Source organism: Podarcis erhardii (assembly GCF_964252035.2).
Source record: "Podarcis erhardii genome assembly, chromosome: 8".
NCBI classification, from domain to species: domain Eukaryota; kingdom Metazoa; phylum Chordata; class Lepidosauria; order Squamata; family Lacertidae; genus Podarcis; species Podarcis erhardii.
This window is the reverse complement of record NC_138499.1, coordinates 85,566,470-85,586,112: the sequence shown is the minus strand read 5'-3', so window position 1 is coordinate 85,586,112 and position 19,643 is coordinate 85,566,470. Positions and strand designations below refer to the sequence as shown.

Below are 19,643 nucleotides of genomic sequence, written 5' to 3'. Positions count from 1 at the left end.
TGCACCACGAGTAAATATGGGACGTGGGTGGCGCTGTGGGTTAAACCACAGAGCCTAGGACTTGCCAATCAGAAGGTCGGCGGTTCGAATCCCCGTGACGGGGTGAGCTCCCATTGCTCGGTCCCTGCTCCTGCCAACCTAGCAATTCGAAAGCACTTTCCAAGTGCAAGTAGATAAATAGGTACCACTCCGGCGGGAAGGTAAATGGCGTTTCCGTGCGCTGCTCTGGTTCGCCAGAAGCGGCTTAGTCATGCTGGCCACATGACCCGGAAGCTGTACGCCGGCTCCCTCGGCCAATAATACGAGATGAGCGCCGCAACCCCGGAGTTGGTCACGACTGGACCTAATGGTCAGGGGTCCCTTTACCTTTACCTTTTACTACAAGTAAATAAAGTATTCGCGAGTACCGGTAACTCATTCCAGCTTTGCTCTTTGACAAAGTTATATCGATGAAATGAAGTGTTGGTACTATTCTGGTCTCATCCTCATCAGGTAAAGGATGTAATATGGACTTCACACAGAGCCCCTGTTATCAGGAATCTTGTTGCACCTCCACAATGCAACCTTTACAGATGTACGAAATTCTACACTCATTTCCAGCACATTTTGAACTGTCAGAACAAAGTATTTGTATAACCTGTTTCACCCCATCTTTTCTGCTTCTTCTACCTACGTCATGACCCCTGAGTCCAGCACTGAGTTAGAATCTGACTCCGTACCAGATGAGGAGGTGGACCAGATTCAGGGCTGTGAGGCTGCTGCTGCAGATTGAAAAACCAGTGGGCTTCAAGCTGACAGAAAGCCCACAGAAGAACCTCGCATAGAACCAGGGCCTTCAGAGCTGAACTCTCACAGGTGTCTTGCCTAAGCTGAAGGAACCCAATGCCTCCCACAGCACCACACCAGTGCGTCTGGAGGACATGGACCAAAGGATGAGCGCCTGCCTTCAGTGGAAAAGGGCTTCACAAGGCTCAATTTGCTTCTGACCTCTGTCGGAGGAAATTGCTCACTTCCAGCTATCTGTGGTTCTGCAACTCCTGGTTGGCCTTGCCCTGTGGGACTCAGGACATCTTGCTCTGATCCGCTGAGTCCAATGCACAGGAAATGTTTTTGCCACATTTCCTGTAGTAGCTTGCCCTCATTAAAATCATAATTAGACAAAAGTTGAGAAGGGAAAGGAGAGAAGAAGGGAGGCAGCCTCGCTGGCTGGCTGGCAGGCTTTCAGAGACATGTGTTTCTTTTGGCCAGCAATGGGATGCTGTAGGCCGTGCAACTGTTTCATAAAACCTTGACTGGAACTGCTCTGGCAAAGTGGCACATCTGAAACACTAACTGCATTCCCTTAGCGTCACAGCGTCACTCTCTGTTGGCACGAGAGTCGCTTGCTTCTATTTTATTGCATCATGCGGTTGACTGGCAATGAAGGGTTGGAACCAATGCTAGCCCTACTCAGAGCAGACACTCTCAAAATTAATAGGCCCAAGTTACTCATGCTTAATTTCAATAGGACTGCCACAGCCCAAGACATTTCTATTTCAGACTGGCTGAATGGAGTCATCTTATCAAGTACAAACAAGATTCCTCACTAGAGAAGCAGATGCACTTTGAAGAAGAAGAGTTCGGATTTGATATCCCGCTTTATCACTACCCAAAGGAGTCTCAAAGCAGCTACCATTACCTTTCCCTTCCTTTCCCTTCCTCCCCTACAACAAACACTCTGTGAGGTGAGTGGGGCTGAGAGACTTCAGAGAAGGGTGACTAGCCCAAGGTCACCCAGCAGCTGCATGTGGAGGAGCGGGGAAGTGAACCCGGTTCACCAGATTACGAGTCTACCGCTCTTAACCACTGCACCACACTGGCTCTCTTTGTGCGTGCCCATGCCATTTACTTCCGAGACTCATAATTCTGAACCATATCTGGGGAACGATTGGCTTCACTGGCTGGAACGGATGGAATCTTGAGTCTGTCAACATGTGGAACATCTGGTTGGCCGCTGTATAAGATGGGCCTTTGGCCTGAGATGCAGGAGGCCTCTTCTGATGCTCCCCATCCCTGATGTACTCCAGCCTTTCACTTTCTCAGCTTTCCTCTCTCCTCCCACATCCCCTTTCTGTTGGACCACCTTGGTCTGCCTCTCCCCCTGCCTTTGCCCACCCTGTTCTCCCCATCTCTATTCCTCCATAGCCACATTCTCTTGCTTCCTGGCCAGGGCTGAACTGTGTGACCAGCCCAGAAGCCCTCTACCAGGAGGCTGGCCACATTCAAGAGAAAGGGCTGAAGCAACCTGTGCCAGCAGTGCCTCAATTGGCAGAGAGGTAAAGTGGGGTGGGGGTAGGGAGAGACAAGGTTTCAGGCCTTGGGAAGTGTATGAAGGGGGCTTAGGAGGAAATATGGGTAGTTGATACTTGGGACATATTTATTTTGGGCCAACCATTAAGGATCCAAGCAAAATAAGAGTCAAGCTGTTGAATACAGTACAGTGGTACCTCGGGTTAAGTACTTAATTCATTCCGGAGGTCTCTTCTTAACCTGAAACTGTTCTTAACCTGAAGCACCACTTTAGCTAATGGGGCCTCCTGCTGCCACTGCACCGCTGGAGAACGATTTCTGTTCTTATCCTGAAGCAAAGTTCTTAACCTGCAGCACTATTTCTGGGTTAGCGGAGTGTGTAACCTGAAACGTATGTAATGTGAAGTGTATGTAACCCGAGGTACCACTGTATGTGGAATGTGCCAGAGAAACATTTCATGTACAGAGGTAGAGCTGGGTTATCATCAGTGTACAGGTGGAAAACCATGTGATTTGATGAGGTTGGGAGAGAAGTTTCTCCCTATGGAAAAACTAGACAAATGCATTTAGTTCAGAAGACTGAGAATAGCAGAGACTTAGTGTGCCATGAAGGGATGTTAGTGTGATCATGTGCATCAAAGGCAGCAGAGAGGTCAAGGAGGGTGAGGACCGCATGGTCCCCTTTGGATTTTGCTTTCAAGTCACATATTTTTACTCCTTGCTCATCCTTTTGCAGTACAAAAGCAGGCTCAATGAGTTTGAAGGACACTCTTGGACTTGACCATAAAAAAATACAAGCAGAGACTTTAATGCATATGCTTGTATTGCACAGAGATATTTTAAACCAGGTTATTTTTACAGAGCTCTTAATAGAACACGGATGTTTAAAATAGAATTAAAAATCCTGTTTAAATCAAGTACATTGATAGGAGCATTTTGGTATGGATATGATTTCTATAAAATCCAATTATTTAATTTTTAATAGAACACTGATTCCTGTGCACCTTGCTTTTACTGTTAATTTGAAATTGTGAGGTCCAGGATCTGTAAAGATGAATTCTGCGTGTGGACGGAAATAGGTGTGTCACAAAGCCATTAGTGTCAAAAGAAACAGTAATATTTCTACCAAGGTATCCCCGTTGCCATACGTCAACAAAAGTTTCAGAAATCTCTCTTCTGTATCACTATAGAAAGGACAGATTAACAGAAAATGAATATCGCAATCCAGCTGATATTGGCCACAAACACAGAATCTGCCTTCATGAGTGACCTTGTTATGAGTGACCATCCAGGACTTCAGTTGGCATCACTTGAAATCCCAGCTCCCTAAAAGCATTTTTTTAGGGAAAGAGGCATGGGTTTCATTAAAAACCTGGCCCTAAAATGTTTTGTTTGCAAAAGAGAATACCCCACAGGAAATCTGGAGTTCCTAATTAGTTGTAATTCCCTTCTGGAACCTATCCAGAACAGTCAGTCCCACAATTGTCGTCACTTGCCCATGCCCAATGCGACATTCAGCTCTGGAAAATAATAATTGTCTAAAATATCCTGAAGAGCTGTCTCCCAAAATTGATTCTTAACCAATTCCCATATAGCACAATGCAGGAAAATGGTCAGTTGATAAAATGGTCAGTTGCACTTCGTTAGATGTACCTTAACTGTGCACATTCTACTGCTGTCTTAATTGATAGCCACATAGATGCTGTGTGTATCAGGGTTGCAGAAACTCCCAATGAAAGAGAATAACATTTTTGGGGGGAAGGCATTCTGCATCGTTTGGACAACTTCAAGGGATAGAAATCAGCTTCCCAAATTTCAACACCACAAAGCATTCCAGCGATCACTTTGCTACTGAAAATCTTTAGGACAGGTTCAATCAGCTGTCCTCCCTTATTATAAGCAAACTTCGTCAATAGCCCTACAGCAATTACTTTACGATCTGAAAATAGAGATGCGTGTACTTTTGTAACCCCAGAAAATCTTTAATAACAATAACAATTTTAAATAGCCACGTTAGAAACACACATATATATAATCTAATCACCAAATGGCACCTTAAACCTAGGTGACAGTTGCCACAGTGGACAGGAGCGCCATTTCTGTGGGGCCGACGCCACCCCCCATTTTCAGTGAGGGGGCTAGGTCCATCAATATTCCACAGCCCACATGGCAGGAGGAGGCTGGACGGGGCCTGTCGCAACTGCAACGGGCACCATCAGGCTTCGTTGGACAGCAGTGGGAGGACCCGATGGAACCCATAGCTGCAACAAGAGCCAACAACATCACACGTTCTGGGCACCCACAATGTTGGGTGTAACCAGACATGCCTGACAGTGTAATGTCTAGACACCATTTCCCCCAATATTATTTATCATCATCATCGTGACTACAGTCATACCCTGAGTTGCGTTTGCTTCATGTTGCGTTTTTTTTTTTTCTGGTTACGAACACGGCAAACCTGGAAGTGTTTACTTCTGGGTTCGCCACATTGCAAATGCGTAGGAGCAATCTATGCACTTCATGCATGAGCGCTCTATCCTGTCACACGCAGGGGCAGCGCTCTACTTATGGACTTTTCGGGGTGCAAACGGCACCCTGGAACGGATCACATCCATAAGTAGAGGTACCGCTGTATAGCACTTTATATTTTAAAGAAAAAAATCTCAAAACAGTTTACAACACATTAAAATATCAAATAAAACAAATTCAAGCTTCAATAAAAGTGTTCTCTAAGTGACATTTTGCCTAATAATAATAATAATAGTAAATAATAATAATAATAATAATAATAATAATAATAATAATAATAAGTATATTAATATAATAAGAAGAATATTAGCCCAGTTGCCAACCGGGCATCCAGGGAACTCAACATGATCACAATTGGACCTGTGCCAGTTGCAAAACACTCCTGGCCCCTGGCTAATTTCTAACACTGCCATAGATTTCTGTGCTTTCGATTCACGGCCACACTAAACTATTTCCATGAAAGGGATTCACTGAAAAGAACACCCAAATATCTAAATGGAAGGTTTCTCTGGCTGGTTGTCCAAAGGCGCTTTTCACCGTGGGCGACCAAAACAGAAAGTATGGAGATACATTGCAGGCTAACATTATGTCCACATAAACCTCCATGGACTACAGTTTAACTTCATCAGATGCACAAATTGTAATATTCAGTTGCGCAGGGGTGGGGGTGGGGGTGCAACTGTAAAAAGTGAGGTAAGAATGAAATTAAATGCAGAAAAGTAGAAATGGTGAAAATTGCGTTACCAACAATGGCCATTCACAGGAGAACAAATCACAGTTGCTCTTTTATCACACAGACATCCTAGCCCTGGTGAGCCACTTAACAGATGCACTGTGATATTTGTCTCTATTAAGCTTAGAAGTGATGAATTCACAGTTCAGCAGTTCTCCCTTTAAAGTTCCTCTGTTCTAGTAAGCTCAGCCACAGAATGTCCTGGAAGGTTGAAATGCTTGTCCACCATATCAGGTCCACCATATCAAATGCTTGTCCACCATATCAGAAATGGCCATATCAGGTGTCAGATTTATGTCCATTGATACATTTACATACAGACTGGTCTATCTGTACAATTATTGATTGATTGATTGATTGAATTTATATATCGCCCTATACCCGGAGGTGCTGGGGAGGTTCAATGTAAAACACAAAGCGACATTAGTAGCTCATCTTATGGCCAAGCACTCTTCATGCATTTTCACTTGTGATGCACAAAAAGGTTTCTGAATTTGCCACACCTATCATTTAACTGTAACGCTATCACACACAATGCCGGTTCTCCATACTGCAGCAACATTCGTAGATGCAGTTACAGTTAGGTAACTGTGTTGGTCTGCCGTAGTCGAAACAAAATAAAAAAAATCCTTCCAGAAGCACCTTAGAGACCAACTAAGCTTGTTATTGGTATGAGCTTTCGTGTGAAGGTATCTGAAGAAGTGTGCATGCACACAAAAGCTCATGCCAATAACAAACTTAGTTGGTCTCCAAGGTGCTACTGGAGGGACGCGGGTGGCGCTGTGGGTTAAACCACAGAGCCTAGGGCTTGCCAATCAGAAGGTCGGCGGTTCGAATCCCCGTGACAGGGTGAGCTTCCGTTGCTCAGTTCCTGCTCCTGCCAACCTAGCAGTTCAAAAGCACGTCAAAGTGCAAGTAGATAAATAGGTACCGCTCCAACGGGAAGGTAAACGGTGTTTCCGTGCGCTGGTCTGGTTCACCAGAAGCGGCTTAGTCATGCTTGCCACATGACCCGGAAGCTGTACGCCGGCTCCCTCAGCCAATAAAGCAAGATGAGCGCCGCAACCCCAGAGTCGGCCACGACTGGACCTAATGGTCAGGGGTCCCTTTAGCTTTACCTTTAAGGTGCTACTGGAAGGAATTTTTTTACTCGTAGATGCGTACAGCTAAGCATAGGCACCAGGTCCCAGTGCCCCTGGGTGCCGTGGCTCCCCAACATTTTGAAGAAGGGGGGCAGGGCACCTACAAAGTGTCTCACTGCATCATCACACACACACCCCGGCGTGCGTGTGCTATGTCACCATGCCCTGGTATGTGCGCGAGTGACGTCAGTACGCTGGAGGGGGGGGGTCTGATTGCTTGTCCCAACCAGCCTTCAGTATATTAACGAATTCAGTGCACTGCCCAAACGCCTCATGATGATGTGCAGGCTGCATATTGAGGGAATAACTGGGACCCCTGGCAACTTTGGCGGGGGGGGGGTCATGCATCTCTGTGTCCGTTAACATTCCACACTGGACTCCCCATCGCTGAACAATGTCACTGTGAACGTTGCTCAGTGACAAGGACTCGGTGGCAGAGGGCAGGACGTCATGCGGGACGTGGAAGCAACATCAAGCGATGTCTCCGCAAGAAAGTTGAGCGAGGTCTTAAGAGTTCACATTGGGCAGACCACCATGTTGCAATTTGACCTGCTACTAGAAGTAAGATAAAGATAAAGGGACCCCTGACCATTAGGTCCAGTCGTGACCGACTCTGGGTTTGCGGTGCTCATCTCGCTTTATTGGCCGAGGGAGCTTCCGGGTCAATGTGGGTCATGACTAAGCCGCTTCTGGCGAACCAGAGCAGCGCATGGAAACGCCGTTTACCTTCCCGCCGGAGTGGTACCTATTTATCTACTTAAATTTTGACGTGCTTTTGAACTTCTAGGTTGGCAGGAGCAGGGACCGAGCAAAGGGAGCTCACCCCGTCGCGGGGATTCAAACTGCCGACCTTCCTATCGGCAAGCCCTAGACTCTGTGGTTTAACCCACAGCGGCACCCGCTAAGTACCCCCCCCCTTAAAGTTGAATTCACACGCTACAAGTCCTGCACTAACCTGAAAGGAACCCCCCCCCCCTATGTCTGGCCACTTGCAAAGGAACATTTTTGTCCCTGCCCCTCCCCACTTTATATCAAGCTACTCAACCCTCCAGCATTTTAATGTGCTTTAAGAGATGCTCTGACCTGGGGAGAAAGCACACTCCTGTCCCGGAACTTCGAGGGCTGATTCCTTTTTTCTTTTTTTGAGGCGGGGGACACGACAAAACAAGATAGGTGCTAAGTGTTCCTGGAGGGATTTTTAAAATCTGAATTATCTTATTCCTGTAGTGCAGGCATGTCCAACAGGTAGATCGTGATCTACCGGTAGATCACTGGGCGTCTGCGGTAGATCACTGGTAGATCACCGGCTCCCCACAAAGAAGCTGAACAACTGTGGCTCCCCTAAAAAAAGCTCAACATTTTACCCCCTCCCTGAAAAAACTCAACCACTTTCACCCGAACCCCACCAAAAGGGGGTAGATCCCTGCCAGTTTTGAACTCTCTGACATCCAGGCGCCTACGAGAAGCGGGCTGGGGGCGCGGGGTTCCCCGGGCGACCCTTGCGAGGCTCTCCGCTCTTTTCCGGCTCCGCAGGGGAGAGGAGGCGGCGGCGGGCGGGGATGGCGGAGGCTCCGGCGGAGCGCAGGGCTCCTCCGAGCAGCGCCACGCGAGGGGGGGGACCGTTCCTGGGCAGCTCGCCCTGTCCAAGGCGCAACCAGGAAACCCAAGCCGGGAGCGGCTCCCTGCGCTCGGCGATGCCGCTTCTCCTCGCGAGCAGCAGCAGCAGCGGCCAAGATCGTCGCTCCGCCACGACGGGGGGGGAGACAGATGTGGCCGCAGCTGGAAGGAGGGGGAAGGGATGCGATGGTCCAAGCCCCACCCCCACCCCGGCCAGGAAGGAAGGCAGGCAGGCGGGAGGGGGGGAGAGAGAGAGAGAGAGAAGGGCTGATCTGAATGGAGACGGCGAAGGGGGACCCCCGAGGGCAGCAGCAGCGCTTCCTTTCCCGGCCTCGTCCGGGATCTGGACCCCCGGGCGCAGCTGGCCCCCGACGCCCACCCTACTTTCCCTTTCCCCCCCCCCCCCGCGCGGTCGCCCACCTTGCTCCGGATCTGGCCCGACGTGGAGACCTTTCGGATGAGCTTCTGGGGCGCCTCGTGCTCGCCTTCGCTGTCCGACGACTCGTCGGCCGGCCCCGACGCCGCCTCCGCCTCGCCTCCTCCTCCTCCGGGGTCCACCCCGGCCATGTTCCCGCCGTGCGAGCGAGCAAGGAGCCCACGGAAGGCAGCCCCGGAGAGGAGCCGCTGCCGCCGCCGCCTCCGCCTCCGCCTCCCGCCCGCCGCTCGCTCTTCCCGGGGCGGAGATAGGGGAGGTGGCGGCGATCAAAGCCAGCAGGCTCCGCCGCCGCCCCAGTCCCGCCCCGCCCGCCCGCCCGCCGCCATCTTCCGAGGCCGCGCACGCTCCGCGGCTCCCACCGCCCGGCTCCTCGGAGGGGCGGACGCGCCGGGACGGAGCCCACCAGGCCGGGATGGGGGGGGTGGCGGGGGGGCGCAGCCTGAGCTGCTCTCTCTCCGCCTCGACGGGGCGGGGAGCGCGGAGGGGGGAGACTGGGAGCGGGGAAAGGCCCGTGCGCTCCGGGGAGGCGGAAGTTGCCGGGAAGAGGGAATCCCGAGGGAATCCCCCTCCGAGCGCGCGGGGCTGAAGTCGTCTCAGGTCCGCGGGGGGGGGGGGCACATTGACAAGTGGGCGCCCTTTGGCCCTTCGACGGGCACCGGCGGGCGGGGTGGGCCAGCCCAAGGGGCCGCCGGCCCCGCTGCGGCTGCCTCGGGACGCCCCAAGCGCCGGGGGTGCCGGACGGGCGTCCGGGTTGACAGGCAGCGCGGGGCCGTCGGTGGCCCTCAAGAGGCTCGGCCCTTTTGCGACGGTCCTCGTGGGAAGAAGCTCCCGCGCTTGGAGCCACGTTCTCAGGGGGGTAGAAGCCCCAACGGGTTCCATCCCGATGTGCCGGGTGACCCTCCGCCGTCCCAGGAGCCGGTATTCACGAGGGACGGAGCGGGGACGGCGTTCTCACGTGACGCGCGTCCCCAGAGCGGAGCCGAAGCGCAGCGCGCGGTTTGCGGATCCAGATCTGCGCGTTGCCTCTCTCGGAAGTCAAAAAAGAGGAGCTGCAACTTCGGGGCACTTTAGATGGGGTGGGAATTCGGTCGCTAATTGCTTTAACATCTTAATTAGATTTTGCATTATAATTACTTTCTCGATGATCTGAAATCTGATGAAAGTTAAAAGGGCTGAAGGAGGTACAGCATAAGTGCTGCAATTATCACTATCATTATTACCATTTATAATATATAATGGACTATGATCTATCAGAAGTACTTTTGTAGAAACAGCTAAGGTGCCTGTGCTACACAACTAGCTTTTAGCAGAACTTCCAACACTTTCCTGATTTGCTTTTGAGCGGCAGATAATTATACCGCACTTGAACAGGAGCAATCCATGCAACATCTGTGCTGGTTATTCAGGAGGGCATGCCTTTGCAGGTTTAGTATTAGCAACAATTTTAAAAGGTGTTCAAAGCACAGTTTTTCTTGCTGGGCAGACAAGAGGACCTCCGACCCTCTGTTGGTGGACATCATTTCCCACCACCCCAGACCATAGATGATGGGAACTGGCGTTTAACAACCCAAAAAGTACTCATTAATTCTTCCTCGTCGTCCTGGAGAAAAGTGACAATTGGGTTCTGTCCTGGGCCTGTTGTTCAACGTCTTTATAAAGGATTTGGATGAAGGACTTGAGGGGCTGCTCATCCAATTTGCAGGTGACACCAAACTCAGAGGGGCAGCTAATGCCACTGAAGACAGAATCAGGATTCAAGAAGACCTTAACAGTTTGGAGAACTGGGCACAAGCTGACAAAATGAATTTCAGTAGGGGCAAATGTCAGGTTCTGCACTAAGGCAGGAAGAACCAGATGCGCAAATATCGGATGGGGGACACCTGCCTTACTAGCAGTACACGTGAAAAGGATCTTGGGGTCTTGGTGGACCACAAGCTTAAAATGGGTCAACAGTGTGATGCGGCAGCAAAAAAAAAAAAAAAAAAAAAAGGCTGGTGTTCTAGGCTGCATCAACAGAAGTATAGTGTCCAGGTCAAATGAAGTAATAGCCCCACTTTATTTTGCCTTGATCAAACCCCACCTGGAGTCCTGTGTCCAGTTCTGGGCACCACAATTTAAGAAGAATTTTGACCAGAAGGAGATTGTGGAGAGGAGGGCAGCTAAGGTGATCATGGGTCTAGAAGCCAAGCCTTATGAGGAACCGTTGAAGAAGCTGGGTATGTTTAGCCAGGAAAAGAGAGTAAGATATGATAGCCATCTTCAAATATCTCAAGGGCTGTCACATGGAAGAGGGAACAAGCTTATTTTCTCCTGTTCCAGAGGGCAGAACTTGAGCCAATGTATTCAAGTTACATGAAAGGAGATTCCAACTAAATATCAGGAAGAACTTTCTGAGAGTAAGAGCTGTTCAGCAGTGGAACGGTCTCCCTCAGAAGGTGGTGGACTCCTTCCTTGGAGGTTTTTAAGCAGAGGTTGGGTGGCCACCTGTCAGGGATGCTTTAGGTGAGATTCCTGCATGGCAGGAGGTAGGGCATTTTTGTCTCATCAGATTTTTGTATCAGGTGATGCAAAAGATCTATTATGTTAATATATGGATGCAGTACATGTTGCTACTAACAACACAGGCCAAGAAGTCTTAGGTGCTCTTCATCTTGGGGCCCCTGGATGTTGTTAGCCTACAACTCCTGTCATTTCAGACCATTGGCTAAGCTGGCTGGGGATGATGGGGTTGTAGTCCAACAATACTGGGGACCCAATGCAGAAGAAAACTGATCTAAAGCCAAGTTCATATGTATGGATGAGTGTGTTCCTGTTTGGTACTCCAGTGTCCCGGAAAGCTGTGTGTGGACAAACGCCGACCTGAAAAGCAGGATGGGCGTCGCACCCCATAGTTGCCTTTGACTGGACTTAACTGCCCAGGGGTCCTTTACCTTTTACTTTTCTGCTCCAATGTCACACAGTAGGGAAATGTCCATTGTGAAAGGAAGTATGATCTGACAAAGGAGAAACCCACAGGAACGCCACACCCTGGGTTGTGCATGCATGCATTGCACAAGTCAAGGTAAAGCGGAAGGTCCAGTCGTGACCGACTCTGGGGTTGCGGCGCTTATCTCACTTTTTTGGCCGAGGGAGCCGGCGTTTGTCCGCAGACAGCTTCCTGGTCATGTGGCCAGCATGACTATGCTGCTTCTGGTGAACCAGAGCAGCGCACGCAAACGCCGTTTACCTTCCCGCCGGAGCGGTACCTATTTATCTACTTGCACTTTGATGTGCTTTTGAACTGCTAGGTTGGCAGGAGCAGGGACCGAGCACTGGGAGCTCACCCCGTCGCAGGGATTCGAACCGCTGACCTTCTAATCGGCAAGTCCTAGGCTCTGTGGTTTAACCCACAGCGCCACCCTCGTCCCATTGCACAAGTACTGGTAGCAAATTAACAATGCCTTTCCATGTTATGTCTGAAACAGACATCGCATATTTGGCTACCATTACCCACTTTCAGGACAGGTCTAGTCAGTCCCTGGATGGATGAGAATCTACCCCGAAACCCCATGCCTGTGTCCCTGAGCTCCCTGGAGGAAAAGGGGGGCTGTAAGTAACCAGTTACCTGAAATGTGAACATTTAGTGGTATTACAGGCACCAGGAATCTGCTATAACAAAGTATGTTTCTGCTCTAATTTAACATAGCATTAAAAAGCATATGGTGTCTGTTTTTGCTGCTAACTGCTTGAAGAGCATCACACAAGTATTTTCTTTGGTCGGTCTGGGGATTATGGAAACTTCCAGAACTTCTGATTACCACATGGAGCCCCCGGGGAATCATAGCACAGCCCTGCCATTCACAAGACTGGCCCATAGATCGCATCTTTCGCAGCTCCTCTGTAGCATCTTTCACTTGCAGTTTATATTTAGATTTAAATTGAGAGTAAATCCAACCACCTTCAAATCAACTGGGTGGGGTAGGAAAAGAACTGCAAAGCATCAATAAAATGAGTGTTACTGAACAAATATTACTGCTTTTGCAAAATGTAGGAAGACTGAAATCAGGAATTTATGATAAACTTTGGGTGAAACTTTAGTGCAGGGGTAGGCAACCTAAGGCCTGGGGGCCAGATATGGCCCAATCACCTTCTAAATCCGGCCTGCCGACAGTCTGGGAATCAGCGTGTTTTTACATGAGTGGAATGTATGCTTTTGTTTAAAATGCATCTCTGGGTTATTTGTGGGGCATAGGAATTCATTCATTTCCCCCAAAAAAATATAGTCCGGCCCACCGCATGGTCTGAGGGATGGTGGACATCTGAAAAAGTTTGTTGACCCCTGCTTTAGTTCTAATCTTCCCTTATTGACTCTCCACATTCAGGACCGATGCTCAGTGGACATCCTTATTCACAGTCTAGGCTTACGTCATGAAACTGAGAGCTGAAAAGGAGCAGATGGAAGGAAGGGCAGTTCCCCTCCACTCTTCCTGTTCCTGCTCAGCTCCCAGCAGCAGGTCCTACAGACAAGGGAGCTCGCCTCACAGTTCCATCACCACAGCAGGAGAGATGCCGGCTGTGGGTCTCTTGGTGCAGTCTTGCCCTCTGCTTGTGTCTTCACTAACATTTGTAAATGCCCACACAGCTCTCTCTTCCAGCCATCCTCCTGGGAACCAAATTTGCAAGCCATCCCACGGGCAACCTCTCCCAGCTCCCTAAGCCCTGTTACCTCTTCAGCTTCCAACACCTCCTCTTCCAGTCTTCTCTCTCTTCTCCCTTTGACCACTCATCATTGTCCCACCACTAGGCCCCGGGCTCTGAGCCTTCTTACCTTGGTAGTTCCCTTGATGGTTCCCACGAAAAAAGCAAATGTCATGGATTGATTTAGACGCAGAGGAATGGTGATAACGGAACTTATTCTTGTAACTTATGCCTGTAGCTGAAATTATTCTGTGTGGTTATGCTTGTGGCTGAAATGCTTATTTTATTATTTATTCATTTATTAAATTTCTATATCACCCCTCATCCAAGGACCACAGGGCAGTTTACAATATGAAAACACAAAAAAACACATAACACAGTAACAACAACAAAAGCAATATTCCCCAGTTTAAAAGGCCATCAATTGTTTAATTACCTAAAGTTTAATGAAAATAGTTAAAATTCTTTTTTTAAAAAAAATTCCATAAGTTAAATAATAAAAACTATGATATACATATTCTATACTGGGCACAGAAGTAATTTAGTAGTACAGTGGTACCTCGAGTTACAAACGCCTCAGGTTACAAACGCTTCCGGTTGCAAACTTTGCTAACCTGGAAGAGTTACCTCGAGTTGAGAACTTTGCCCCAGGATGAGAATGGAAATCGTGTGCCGGCGGCACAGCGGCAGCAAAAGGCCCCAATAGCGAAAGCACGCCTCTAGTTAAGGACAGTTTCAGCTTAAGAATGGACCTCTGGAACGAATTAAGTTCGTAACTAAAGGTACCACTGTAGTTGCCATCTGTCTATCTTGAGAGACAGTATGTATGGAGATCCTGGGCTACTCAGGTGACAAGACCCAATCTTGGCCTCACTAATGTGGCCCAAAGAAAAGCAATATGTTTGGCACCAGCTTGGCTGCAGGAGTTGCTAGAGGGAGGCAGACTAGGCACCATCCAACCGTCTCAGGGATTTACTGGCGGAAATGACTGGCAGAATCCGAGACCAGGGAGAAGAGTCGGTGGAAGAAGATTGGAAGAAATTTAAAGATTATCTACAGAAATATTGTAAAATTAAGGAATGTTAGAAAGATGTTGGAATGAAGTTACATGGCTTTAGCAGAAATGTTATAAAGAATTAAGTATAATAGATTGTAATTGGATTAAAGGAAAAAATAATGTTAGAATTTGTTAAGTTAAATGATAGGACAGAAGTTTGAGGAAGATGGAAAGGATTTGCTGAAATAATTAATTGAAGTGGAATACAAAAAAAGGGAGGTGTGAGGAGGTCGCTAAAACAAGTACAAGAAAGTTAATAACATTGAAAGTATAGGTTGTGGTTTTTTTAATTGTTTTTGTTTTATTTTTGTCATGTATATGTAGTATTTTTGTTTTTGTATTGTATTGTATGGTTTTGTTATGTTTAATTCTTTTTCTTTTTCCTTTCTGCAACTTTCAAAACTTTAATAAATATTATTATAAAAAAAAACTGTCTCAGGGATTTGATCCCGGATTTGTGTGGGGTTTACTCTTCTTCTCCTGAAGATATCCTGCAAGGCAGCAGAAGTTTAGGATCAGTTATCTTTCTCCTAGATGGACTCCCTCCCCAGGTGAACGAGCCCACCTGCCCCTCACTTCCCTCTGCAGCAGGAGCAGAAGTTGTCTTCTGAACCATTGGATCCGCTATGGATCTCGTCCCCTCAACCCTTCGCATGCAGGGGAAGTCCCCAACCCACCTTAGCAGGCTGGTCAAAGCCATTCCCAACCTGTGGCTACTGTCACCTGCTGAAAGCTGCTAGGAGTCGCAGGTGAGAGCTGAGTGCAGGGTGGGGACCAAAGGTGTAATAACAATAGTCATAAACATGCTTGTGATGAGTTTTTTACAAGCAGCTGCAGAAGTGGAAAGGGGATGTGAGTAAGGGGAATGCTTGAAGAGAACACGAGGGCATTGGGGGAAGAACCAAAAAGTAGAGGGAATTTGTAGAGTTGCTAGTGTCATTCAGTGGTGTCCAAACTTTTTTCAAAGAGGTCCAGATTTGATGAAGTAAAGGGCTGTGAGGACCAACCAAAGTTGTTAACCTTTTTTTAGGATTGAATTTGTTGAGGGTTTTTTTTTACAGTTTTACCCCAGGAAATAACCTGGCCACAGGGGCCAGATTAAACCGACCAGCAAGCCAGATTAGGCCCCCAAAATGGATTTTGGACATACCTGTGAGATGGTGGAAGTTGTGCTCACCACCTTACATGGCTTCAAACATCCAGCTGTTCCTCTCCCTTTCAGTTGCTCACTTTTTGGGATGCACTCAAGATACTTTGCATTTGTTATTGTAGCCTTCAGGTCTAAAGCTATCCATTTTCTCCATCCATATTCCAGACAGCAACATCTGCTCAGCTTTGTACTAAAACGTATTTCCACTGCAGAGTTCTAACAATTGCGTAGCAATTCTTTTCCATTCTGACGGATCAAGGGTTTCTTCTTCCAACCAGGCATACCATTTATGTGTGACAGAAATGGGGAAAGGTAAAACCTTGAAATGCTCATAATTCACACATTTCTCTCAAAGCCCCGTACTTTAGGAGTCACACAGATGGAAATGGGATTCACAGTCAACAGAGGCAGCAAGAGCTCCAGATTATGGATTGCACCTGGAAAAACCACCCAATTCTTTATCCCAGATTTGTACATAGGCTATATAATACGAGTGAGTCATTTAATTAGATGACTAAGGGGAACTTCATGTTTTGAAGTTGTCATATGGATATTGTCTTTGTACAAAAATAAGTACACCACCACATGGGACAAGTATACCTTTGTATGCACGTGAACTTTATGTTGTGTGGAAGTCACTTTGGGGATGAGTTGTAGCTTGGAAGGGAAAGGTGAATCTTTCCAACCACCCACACTGTGGTCCTCCCCCAGTTCTACTCTAGAGGAATTGTTGCTTTTAAAATTACAGTGGTACCTCGGGTTAAGTACTTAATTCGTTTCGGAGGTCTGTTCTTAACCTGAAACTGTTCTTAACCTGAAGCACCACTTTAGCTAATGGGGCCTCCTGCTGCCGCTGAGCTGCCGGAGCACGATTTCTGTTCTCACCCTGAAGCAAAGTTCTTAACCTGAAGCACTATTTCTGGTTAGCGGAGTCTGTAACCTGAAGCGTATGTAACCCGAGGTACCACTGTACTTGCTGCGTGGAGGCACAGCTGAGGAGTGGAGATAGTTGGGATGGGGAGGGAACAGGAAAGGGAGAAAGAAAGAGGAGGGGAGAAATGCAACGGGTGGATGTGTGGATGGACAGATTGTGTGTGTGTGTGTGTACTTGCAGGCATGCATGAGAAGAAAGGGTATGGTGATTCTGGCTCTGCCCTCATCCATTGCTAGCATGCAGTTCTGGAAGGTTCCTCATGGAAGAATGTGGCCCTGGGGCTGCAAGAAGGTTCTCCATCCCGACATGAAGTCATCACCAATAATCTTTTCTCACCCTGTGCAGAGATGATCGAAGATCCATGTGCACGTTTGCCCTAATGAAATCTATGTAGGACTATCATAGCATGTGCGGGGGGAAAGACCTGCATGAAACCAGGATTTCACCCTGTAGATTAGTCTGTGTTAATAGCTCTCAAAGGACCACACTGTTTTTAAAGTTTTATTTTAATGATTTGTTCTTTTTTGAATGTGTGCTGTTTGATGAAATTCGTTAAATGGATTTGTATCTCCACTTGCATTTTGTAGTTTTATATGCATTGAATTTTGGGGGCCCATTACAGCAATATTTGATTCACATTTGTAACACTTCGTTTTATACGAAAATCTGTGATGTGAAAATCCATGCGAAAGCACAAAGCTTTCCTACGCACGCTGTCAAAACAAAATACATTCATCTGTTTGAAGTCTGAAGCAGCAAATGTTGCTGGTGGATAAATGTCTACTGCACTGCTGCACCATTAAGCAAAAATTAGATCATTAGAAGGTAAGTGTTTTTGCACAGCAGCAAGAGCAACCCTAGTTGAGAAAGCAATTGATGGGCAAATAGCTTATATGGCACTCTGCCTCCAAATGAACTATGCGGCAACAGACTTTATTACATTAGGGATCTGATCTACAACTTCAGAGTTTCTGTGATATTGTTATGGCCATTATTTCCTGGCATGCAAAGTAGATAAATTGTCTCATCTTCTGGGCATCTTGAAACTTATTTTCTGCAGACAATCAAAGCTGATTAATGGGAAATTAGATGCGGCAGGAAGGGCTTTAAAAGCCCTTAGTCCCAAGCCAGCTGCAATTTAAGTGCCATGTACCAACACATAAAATAGCAAAGGAAAACATCTCTTTGGAATACTTATTAAGGAAAGGCTTGAGGTTGTGAGGGCCTGGCTTGATACAGATGTCAAAACAGCTTAGTGCGCAATCCTATGCTTGCCTGCTCAGGACAGGAGGCTTCTTCCATTTCGGTTCTCGGGCGATTCAATCACATACCAGCACATTCAGCTTGTGCTGGTCTAGTGCTATTTCGAGGTCTTGTGCAATAAACGAGTGTCCCCTAAGGACTGGACTTTTTGCAATAAGGAAAATGATGGGGAAATCCGCTGGAAAGTGTGGGATAACAGTGTGTGCACAGCCTACAGATGTCCTCAGCAGGACCATTTAACCAAACCCCCTGTGTTTAACCTGGTATAGCCTGTGGACCCTATGTCTGCACCACCATCTACCAGCACCTCCCAAAAGTTAACAGCAGGAATGTACTCATTACTCTTGTCACCTTGCCCTGGCAACCAACCTTCCCCCTTAGCCAGGGGTTGCCAGCCCTTTTGGACCAGGAAGCACATTTTGAATTTTGAGGGAGTACTAGGGGTACCAGTCACAACACGACTGCCAAGGGAGCACAGCATAGCACAAATTAGAGACAGGGCAATCTTGATGAAGCTTTCCCCATAATTGTGTTTTCATATGAGAAAAGGCTTAACCTATTGAATTTCTGCCTAGAAACTAGGACCAACGCTGAGGAAGTGCAGTAAAGGGGAGGCTGAATCATAGAATCATAGAATCATAGGGTTGGAAGAGACCACAAGGGCCATCGAGTCCAACCCCCTGCCAAGCAGGAAACACCATCAGAGCACTCCTGACATATGGTTGTCAAGCCTCTGCTTAAAGACCTCCAAAGAAGGAGACTCCACCACACTCCTTGGCAGCAAATTCCACTGTCAAACAGCTCTCACTGTCAGGAAGTTCTTCCTAATGTTTAGGTGGAATCTTCTTTCTTGTAGTTTGGAACCATTGCTCCATGTCCGCTTCTCTGGAGCAGCAGAAAACAACCTTTCCCTCTCCTCTATGTGACATCCTTTTATATATTTGAACATGGCTATCATATCACCCCTTAACCTCCTCTTCTCCAGGCTAAACATGCCCAGCTCCCTTAGCCGTTCCTCATAAGGCATCGTTTCCAGGCCTTTGACCATTTTGGTTGCCCTCCTCTGGACACGTTCCAGTTTGTCAGTGTCCTTCTTGAACGGTGGTGCCCAGAACTGGACACAGTACTCCAGGTGAGTACTGAAATAGCAGTTCTTTAGAACCCCAAGGATTCTTATTGCCTGGTGTCCAAACAACTCTCTTATCCAGGGGTCAACAACCTTTTTCAGCTGTGGGCCGGTCCACCGCCCCTTGGACCATGTGGGGGGCCGGACTGTATTTTGAAAAAAAAAAAGGACGAATTCCTATGCCCCACAAAAAACCCAGAGATGCATTTTAAATAAAAGCACACATTCTACTCATGTAAAAACACCAGGCAGGCCCCACAAATAACCCAGAGATGCATTTTAAATCAGAGGACACATTTTACTCATGTAAAAACACGATGATTCCTGGACCATCCGCGGGCCGGATTTAAGAGGCGATTGGGCCGCATCCGGCCCCCAGGCCTTAGATTGCCTACCCATGCTCTTATCCATCTCAGGCTCAAACTCCAATAGAGGGAAGGAGCCAGTCTGACTCATTTCACAGGAATCCATTAGAAAGCTACCTGCATGTTTTGTTTCATAGCTTTTGCTTCTTAGCTAAAGACTTATCATTTTCTCTCCCCCCGCCCCCATTTTAAGGAAAGCCCCTGCCCAACATGCGCCAGCAAAGAAGCCCTTTGAGTAGCCACGACTCCTGGCAAAGTACCTGTGCAAATGCCACTGAGAGGATGCTCCTCCGTACCTCTCCCCTTCGTTAAACGCTTGGGGTAA

General features: G+C 47.8%; 1 protein-coding gene across 2 annotated transcripts in view; it reads right to left on the bottom strand.

Moving 5' to 3' along the window:
- The window catches only part of DGKH (diacylglycerol kinase eta), a 99,584-nt gene extending 90,737 nt beyond the window's left edge, over window positions 1-8,847 (bottom strand). For both annotated transcript variants that reach the window (XM_081872635.1, XM_081872636.1), the window contains exon 1: window positions 8,731-8,847. The gene's annotated coding sequence lies outside the window, so the exon portion shown is untranslated. The remainder of the gene's footprint in view (window positions 1-8,730) is intronic.
- Window positions 8,848-19,643: the final 10,796 nt, after the last annotated feature.